The sequence below is a fragment of the Citrus sinensis genome, chromosome 5, assembly GCF_022201045.2.
Source record: "Citrus sinensis cultivar Valencia sweet orange chromosome 5, DVS_A1.0, whole genome shotgun sequence".
Lineage (NCBI taxonomy): Eukaryota > Viridiplantae > Streptophyta > Magnoliopsida > Sapindales > Rutaceae > Citrus > Citrus sinensis.
Window position 1 is genome coordinate 22,636,731 of NC_068560.1, and position 10,403 is coordinate 22,647,133.

The window sequence follows — 10,403 nt, forward strand, 5'->3', positions numbered from 1 at the left end:
AGCAAGTTTCAGTTACATTGACCAAATTTATTAATTGTTTGACATTAGCATCAAGCAGGAGGCTAACGGCACTCTAATAGGATCCTGGATGATGTCTACTATATGGCCTTAGAAATTGGGAGATACCTCCACCTTCATAACTCCCTAGACATTTTAATGGATATTTTAACTGGCGGTCAATAGCTTCTCATGGTTATAGTATCTCAAGCTCTAATATTAACCCTGACTTATGAGCTAGCATACCCAGGGAGAGGGAGACAATATTTAATTTTTCTAGTTCACATCATAGCAACTCACTCATTAAGTGCCATCACTACATGCTACAGTGGCATAGCTTCTTGTTGTCCTTAGTGTACATTTAACTACATCTAAGAAGTTTAATGAACCATTTGCAGACGATAATATCATTGAGTTTATAGACTCTTTAAGGTATACCACGATTACCCGTCAATGAGATGCTTCTAAAGATATTATCATCAAAAATATTGAAGAGAAAGGCAGTCTTGATTTTGTTTCATATAAAACTAAATGAGCTTAAAGACAATTATTACCTCAATCGGAGCCAAATTATGCTTTCGAAATTTACTTTTCTTGTTTCATTCTTTTTTTTAACATAACTTTAAAATAATATGTTAGTTATAGTAATTTATAATCTATTTCTTAAAAATTCTACACTGTACTAATAAAAAATATACGTTAAGCCTTAAATGCATTATTTACTCTAATATCTTTATCAACATATAATTAGACAAAATTCGTTGATGAAATAAGTGGTGAGTGAATGTTTAGACAGTGAAATATTCCAAGTGGCAAACTTTAGACACCGAAGTTTCCTTCTTTTGCCTAGTTCTTAGAACAAAGTAGAGAGCTGAAGTTAAAAATATATACCTTTTGCTAGAGACAAACAGTCAATAGTTCTGTTGACACATAACTTTGCGATTAATAATTCTTACTTTCAATATATACATTCCAGGATGATCATTGTCTATTCTAAGGGCTTGTAATAGTATTTAGTAGCCCTGATTTCCAATCTTAGTGTTTTGTGGCTGTTATCTACCTCTCTCTATTACATTTTGTAAGTTTCAATGCTAAATTTAGTAGTTAGTCTTATGAAGGATGCACGCACCATAACATTTACTTCAAATAGTAAACCGGCAGTGCACCGATGAACTTAGAACTATATATATATATATATATATATATATATATATATATATAAAGCTGAGACTAGAGGAAGTGATGTGGCATCACCATTTCTTATCTTCTTAGAGCATCTCCAAAAAACTCTATAAATTTTACTCTTCAAATATCTATTTGCTTACCTATGTGGTAAATAAAAGGGTAAAAAAATATGATATTCTCCAAAAGACTCTTCAAATATAAATAACTTAATATTATTTTAATCAAATAATTATTTTTTAAAAGAAAAAGTCAATAGCAATTAAAACACTTCTCTCTTTTTCTCCAATGAAAAGTAATAAAGTATAAATTGAAGAGGGAGAAATCAACTCTCCAAATTTGAAGAGAGTGAATCATTTCTTATTTAAAGAATCTTAATTGGAGTGTCTTTTGGAGCCTTAAATATTGAGGTAGCTCTTTAAATAATTAATAAAATCTTATTTGAAGAGTCTTTTGGTGATGCTCTTATATTCTCTATTATCTAATAAATTGGTTGAGATAAAAAATAATAATTACATTACAAAATATTAAAAATAAAAAATAATTATTAGATTATAAAAGATTACATGTCTCTTCCTCTTTTTATTTAAATTCAATAATATGTAACCATTAATAATAATTAAGTATAAGTCTTGAAACATTCATTTATTTTATTATGCCAACAATTAAACTTTAGTGACTTAAATACATCAATTAATTAATATAGGAAGGAGGGTTCCTTCATCTTCCCTCAACAATGTCATTAGGGCCTAATTTTAATGTCATAATCTCATATTTAATTATGCAATCTTTTGTTTAGTGCATTTTGGCTTCTTCAAACTCTATAAATATTAAGCAGTTAAGATTTGTAGCATCATTATTTCACATCTTTTTATATTCTCTATTATCTAATATATTGGTTGAGATTAAAAAATAATTACATTACAAAATATTAAAAATAGAAAATAATTACTAGATTACAAAAGATTACATGTCTCTTCCTCTTTCTATTTAAATTCTATAATATGTAACTATTAATAATAATTAATTATAAGTTTTGAAACATTTATTTATTTTATTAAGCCAACAACCAAATTTTAGTGGTTTAAAATACATCAACTAATTAATATAGGAATGAAGGTTCATTCATCTTCTCTCACCAATGTCACTAGGGCCTAATTTTAATGCTATAATCTCATATTTAATTATGCAACCTTTTATTTAGTGTCTTTTGACTTCTTAAACTCTATAAACATTAAGTATTTAAGATTTGTTATGTTTGAATTTTTTTATTATTTAACCAACATTCTCTTTAGAAATGTTCTTCTGTTTTTATTTTTTGACTTAGTTGAACTTTTAATATTGTGTGCTTTATGAAATACTCTTTTCTTTATGAGTTGAACAATTATAAAGATAGTTGGATGATAAAAGTTACTCTTTGTAAGATGTGGGAGTCTGTTAATATCAAGAAGAATGGAGAATTGATTAGTGTGAATATAATTTTTATTGATGAAAATATTGTGTACACTTAATTATATACATTAATATATATTTTTAAAGTTAACAAAAAATAAATTAACTTTTAGAAATAACATTAGTTTTATAAGGCTGCGTCATCTTTAAAAAAAATCAATTCATATTTTTTTATCAGTTTCATCAAGTGCAAAGTAAAAAAAAAAATACTAAATTCTTTTTTTAAAACTACGCGAATCGTGGTTCTATTTCCTAGTTGATAATAAAGCTCAACATAGGCTAACAAGTGCTTGTAAAATTGCTTTATGGTACATTTTTTGAACTATATAAGCTAATCTATGATTATTAATGGGCTCCTGATCCAACCATGGGCGGACTTAGTGTAGGCCTAGGAGAGGCTTCAGCCCCTCCTTATCTTTGAAATTTATTTGAATATATTATAATTGGTCCATTTAAAAATTTAAAGTTTCTTCCAAACTTTCAATTTTTCCTTTGAAAATATTTTATATGTTTGGCTCATTTTTTAGTTTGTTATATATGTACTACACTTGAAAGGAGTGTTTAAGTGATGATTTAATTGATTGACATAATTGTCATCTTATAACTTTAAATTTTTAAAAATATCAAGGCAAAAGTCATTGGTTTTTAGCTTTTTAATTAGTCAACCGGTTTCATCACTCTTTCAAAAATAAAATTGCACGGTCTTTTTATCACATTCAAATAAAAAACGAAGGAAGTGTTAGGATTTTCTCGTATGAATTAAACACGACTAGTTGAGATAGAGTTATTTGATCAACTAAATTTCTTACTATTTTTGGTAACCTTTTTTTTTCCTCAAATAATTATTCTAATTTAAGTCATTGCATGAAAACAACAAAATTTCAAATTGTTGATTAAGTTGATAATGAAATTATTATAATATGTAATTGTTTTAAAACTGAAAATGAGTCGAGGATAGTCACAAATATGTAGAAAATTATTAATTCAATGAAGTTCAATAATTTGGCACTTGTTGATTTTGTTTGATTTTTTTTCGGTGTACTAAATCATCTGATATTCAAAGACCACATTGAGCCCGACTAATTCAGATACGAGCCGGGTAGGACCATTAGGGCGGTAAAACTCTCCCAACAAGTATTTAACGCAGTTGCATTTCGAAGTCTCGAATCGAGTACCTTAGTTAAGTTAAAACAACCTCATGCTGACTGATATACATGCTTGTTGGTGATTTTTTTTTTTAATTGTATTGTACTAAGTCTCTCCTAGATAAAATTTTTGGGTCCGCCACTGGATCCAACCCCATTATTTAGATATACATATGTATAATGTTAGCATCAATATGTTATGAGACATCCCAAAATAGCTAATCATATATCTTTATCCTTTTTCTTAATTTGCCTTCCTCTACTCTTGCACTAAACTCAAAAAAATCCAATGCACCTAAAAGCAACATGAAAAATCTTATAGATAATTCATGACCAATTCGAACATAGTAGCAATTATGGGAAAAAAAAATTAAAATCAAGGATGCATATAAAATAATCAAGCTGCTAATAAATAATATGGGGGTGAAATATTTATACTATACCTTCACTTATTAGGAAGTTTATTTTGCTATTGGGTGAGATCAAGCTCTCTGCAGATCCTATTGGCAAAAGAAAATCACACACGTGGTGATGAAACCGCCGTTAGGCTATAATTTAAAATTTGCATAATCGGGGATTGAAATAATTAACACAACAAAGTTCAAGCTGATATCGACTATAAAAGAAGTCAGCTTCCCTAAGGCCAAGGACATGGGTTAAAATCAAATGGTCTTTTTAATTAAAAAAAAAAAAGTTGATGTCCGCTAGGTAATACAAATAAAGTGTGACACTAATAGGCATTAATTTTAGGAAAGAAAATAATGCGGTTTGATCAACTCTAATTAATGATGTTATTATCAAATAACAAAATTTTCTAGTGTTTGGAAGTCATGGAGAAATAAATTTGGCCCGTTCTTGATAGTTGCTGGTCAAATAATTGAGGATCGGAATAATTAACAAAATAACGATAATAAAAATAAGTTCAAGTTGATGTCTATTAGTTTGCATAAGTATGACACTTCTATTGCGTTTACTTCCTGAATTAGCAAATCAGAATTATTGACAACATTTACTTAGTCGAAAATCGGAATCAGAATCATGTGGTCCACCACAATTTGGGAATGAGGAACGGGAAACTCATTCTCAAGGGGGAGGTTGGAATGAGTCTCCCATTCTTAGGATTGACTATTTTGCCCTCCCTCAAAATTAAAAATGCACATACTGTCCTTATTTATAATTAATTAATATATTATTATAATTAATTAATATATTAGTAACACTAATTATTAATAATTATAGTTTTGAATAAATAATCACAATAATTAATATATTATTATTAATTAATTCATATATTATAATTAATTAATAAATTAATATATTATTAAAAATAATTATTAATAATTATATTTTTTGATAAATAATCACAATAATTAATATACTTTTATTATAATTAATTAATATTATATTATAATATAATTATTTTAATTAATTCAAATATATTATTAATTAATTAATATAATTATTACTATTAATTAATATATTAGTATATTATTAACAATAATATATTAATAATTATAATTAATTAATATACAATTTTAATAATTATTAATATAATTATTTTAATTAATTCATATATTATTATTATTAATTAGTTAATACACTGTTATAATTATTATTAATATAATTATTACTATTAATTAATATATTAATATATTATTGTTAATATTATATTAATAATTATATTTTTGAATAAATAATCACAATAATTAATATATTTTTATAATAATGATTAATATAATTAATTAGTGTATTATAATAATTAATTAATTAAAAATTTACAATTAATTAATATATTAATATATTATTGACAATAATTATTATTCATAATAATTTTTGAGTAAATAATCACCATAATTAAAGTATAAATAATAATTATGACAGTAATTCATTAAGTACTTTTTAATAATTTGTTACAATTTAACTCATTCCAATTCCAATTCTTATAGGTCAAGTAAACTCATCACCTGATTGCTATGTCACTTCTTGATGAAACACAATTGTCAAGTATGTACTTGTTGTTTCTTATTGTATGAAATTGGCATTTTAGTTAATAGACGGCTGCCGCAATTGATAAGGAGGTGGTTTGATTGCTCCTCTCAATGAAGTCTTGCTAATACTTTAAATCACTCTCATTTCTTGGGAGGGCAATATTAATATTAATTTCCACTAATTCTTTGGCTAATCAGAGACACAGTTCCATCTCCTCTTGGAGAAATCTTGTTGAAGATGGTTTAATCATAAAAAGATAGTACATGGTGGCCGGACGGATTACAAATTATACAAATATAGCTAGCACCATTAAAATTAAAGCCTCAATAGAGATAATTAATGCTCTCTATGATTTTGCGAAGGCTTTGCACCAAAAATTTTTTTTTTTTTTTTTAAAAAAGGCCAGGTAAAGTTAATGGCAAACTCCTCCTTTTTATTAAAGATTTGTAATTTACTCTCCTCTCTAAGAATGAATATCAACAAACAAGGACAAGTAAAGTTAGGATAACATATACATATAGGCCTGAGTTTAATTTAATTTGTCTCGTTTTATTATTCATATCGTTAGCTATCGGCAGCAACTCGCAACTTCATATCGTTCTCACCGCCAAGTTTTCTTTAGATGGAAAGACGATGTGTATGAAAGCAAGTAAATTAATTAAATTAAGCATCTTATCCATCCCAATATACAATTTTATTTTCTTTTTGGAACAAAAAAGGAATTTACAATTGCTCTCCAAGTTATGCGTGTGAGTGTTCCTTTAACATCAATTCTTCCAAGTTATATGCATTGTGAATCAGCAATTGTAATTTCTAATAATTTTGAAGCAAGTTATGAGTGTCATAATAATCTGGATTCTAATTAATATCTGTATTCACGTCGAATTTGAGGAGAATATCTGCTGTAAATTGAACAACTCTGTTTTGTTATTTAATAAATCACTTTCAACTCGAGACTACTTCATCCCCAATGGATCAAACCTGTAAACAGTATACACATACATCCGCCCCCTCCGAAATCTTCTTAGTTTGTGATATTACTACTAATAAATTTGTCGTTGTCACTTGATCCTGAGTCAATTAGGTAATCGTACGTTAACCAGTTCTTTGCATCATCAAATGGAGGATATCGAAGTATTTTCCACCATTTCAGGGCAACGTCAAAAGCACCGATCACAGCACAAGGCAAAGAACAGTAAGTTTGTTGATGATCACTGCGAAGACGGTAAAAAATTACTGTTAAAACGGTTAGATATACTAAGAATATTGACATGCTCTGCAGAGTCAGTTAAGTTGGTTAGGACTCTGTTTCCCGAGAACAGAGTATAAAAGTTGAGTAACTGTTTTGGCAGCTATTTTCAGAGGGACTTCTGAAAGAAATTGAGAGAACGAAAGTGTGAGATTAACCCTGTACAGTGTTCTTCAATTGGTAATCCTTTTTGGGGTTAATAATGAAGCCTTCGAGGCCGTTCATTTATTTGTACATAAGCAGGGGAAAAGCCTATGTATAGACAGCTTCAAATGAGGAAACTACACCAACAATCCCAGCAGATATAGTGAAGACGACATTGATGGCATTAGCTTCCTGTTCTGTCTTCTTGATCTTTGCCGAGGTAATGGGTAGCAGCAACTGTAACTGTTCAATGCATAGACAATGATCCCGCCTTTTGATGTATCATACCCGTGGATGATGCATTGTGTCTCTGCATTCACTTGCATAATCTGCCACTTGGAAGGAGTAACGACGTCGTAAAACTCGAAAACAAGGATTTGTTATTTAAACTTTCCACTTCAATCCACTTCATCTCTTAATAGATAATTGAAAACAATATGCCTCTCCGAAGTCATCTCATATTGAGCTATGACCACATTGTTTTCTCATGTTCAATTAACCCACTGTATAAATTGGAATACAGTGAGGTAGGTAGTAATTGCTGCCACATGCAGATTTTTGTTAGAAACAGCAGGGTAAAGATATTCTAGGGTGGTTCTAATATTCTTTTATCTAAAGATAGTTCATCCAGACAGTGATTCATATTTGATAAGTCAATATGTCTGCTGCAATGAACTCTCATATATAAAATCCATTTGGAGTCCAGAGCATTTATCATAAGGTTAGAACATAACTTTTACAATGTGCTGGTTTATTGTGAAATTTCAAAAAAGAGATGGAGAAATACTTTAGTTCTTAAGTTTTTGCCAAATGTATTGATAAGGTTAGGAGTTGGTATACATAAAGCTGTTGCATGCATAAAGCAGGCTGTGTGACACTGTGGATCATATATGAATGGTTATTTGTGACTTTATTAAGAAAGTCAAACGGCTATATTTATGGCAGGATATCCAAACATTTTTTTATTATATATTAATAGAATGCTTGACGGTACCAAACGGTTGTGGCTCAGTTGGCGGTGCAGGCTGGGTAAGTGAAAAGAGCTTTCGGGTTCGATTCCCACTAAACACACCATTTGGGAGGGGTAAAGAGCCTTAACTGTGACTACACCCCGAATCCGGATTAGTCGGGGCCCAATGCGGTCGTCGGAAATCGGGTGGTTTAAACAAAAAAAAAAAAATAGAATGCTTGACGGTAAATGGAAGACAAAAGGGAATCAGGGTTTGCATCATCTTCATTTCTTAAGAGTTTAAGGTTGCAATCAACGAGTAGATCAAGTGGCTTATGTGTACGGTATGTTGCTGTGTCTTTGAAATTCTTTGTTCTATATCATTTTATCTTCTTCTTGTCTTTGTATCATTTGAGTTATTCCTTGTCTTTCAGGGTTTGTGTTATAGTGTGGAATTCAGTGTGCTCCATGTGCCACACCATGTATGTCTATAATGCCTAGGACAATGTTGCCCTCAGAGACCTTGCTTGCTAATTACTTAGGACTCATATTTTTCCAAACTTTGTCACTACTTTGATTGAATCAAGCGATGAATAATGTCGTAATCGGAATTTTCAAGGAGAAATTTGGAAATATTGCCCCCTTTAGATTTTGAAAAAGTAAAGAACAAAGACTCCTTGTATTGTATAGTGCCATGGTGTGCCTCGTATGCCTTTCTTAATGAGAAAGTAGGAGATTCTCCTTCAATTTAATTTCTTTTTGTTCTAGGCCAAAATCAAAAAATTTTCTACTCACAAGCCGTACTTTGTTTTTGATGAACATTAGGTGGTAGTTCAAAACATGAATCCTCAAAATCAATTGTGTCAATGATATGTAGGATGATATGTGGGTGTGTCTGACATTTTTATTAATAATTTTAATAGCCCCTTGAGAAATTCTTCTATCAACAAAAATAATTTGTTCAAAAATAATTTTTTTACTCACAGGCCATACTTTGTCCTTGATGAACATTAGTTGGTAGTTCAAAAGATGGATCCTCAAATCAAAATGGAATTTTTTTTTTTTTTGTGAGTGATTCTTTAATTAAACAAGTGATCTAAGATTTCTATTTCTTATGTCAATGATATGTGGGTGTGCCTGACATATAAGAAACAATTGCAGTAGTGCCCGAAGACAACACAAAATATATTCAACCAATAAAAATAAAAGTCAATTTACTTATTTATTTTTTATTTTATAAAACTAACGGGTGTGTTGTAACTAATTTTATTTGTCACTTTAAAATAACTAATAATACTCTTATCACCGAACGTTTAACAGATTTGTAACGTCGTACCATAACTGCCACGTCAAACAAACACGGAGCCTCAGCCGTTAACTACAACCGCGCAACCGTTACACATATAGAAACAGTACGAAGCGGTTCGGTTAAAGCAAGCATTTAAGAAGTGATTTAAGTTGATGCAAGCGTAAAGTATGAGAGGAATAAAACAGCTTACTTGAAGTGTATTAAAAATTTTCTGGGCTGTGCCATTTCGCTTTTGAATTTTGTCAACAAAGTCAACCGCACGCCGCACGCTTCCACTGTCATCTTCTCCTTTCAAACTTACAATTTTTTTTTTTAATTTTTTAATTTTCTGGAAAGAGCTGGATTTCCTTGGTTTTTGCTTTTTGCCAAAATTATTCATCCCTTTTTATTTTTGTTTTTGGTTTTTGCTTTTGCTTGGGATTCTTGGTGATCAGGTAAATTCATCCCTAACTAGAAAATAATTCAAATATAGAAAATTATATGTAAAATTCTTTTCGAAACTATTATCTTGTCATAAGGAAACTTAGTTCTAAGATATTGAATAAAATAATCCATTTAAAAGTTACAACTCTGAAATAGTTAATGTTTTAACCATTGCTAGGGACATCCATGACTTTATAATTTTGTTGGTTCAAATGTTGAAGAAACCTTGTCACTTCTTACATCACTAGCGAAGTCATTTTCTTATGTAATTTATTGTTGTAAATTCAGTGAAATAAATATTCATTTCTTGTTGTTGGATTGTTGGCAGTAGAAGATCAATTATTTAGGAATCATTTTGTTTAATTTTATTAATGTCTTAATACCCTCCATTTTCCTTTTAACCTTTCACAGCGTGAACTATTATGTGTATGCATAGTTATTTTTTATTGCATAAATAACCAAGTTTAATTAAAGCTAATATTATAAAAATAAAATGCTCTTGGGTCTTGGTACCTTTTTTCCCTTAAAAAAATAAAAATACAATGGTTATTTAATTTTTTAAAA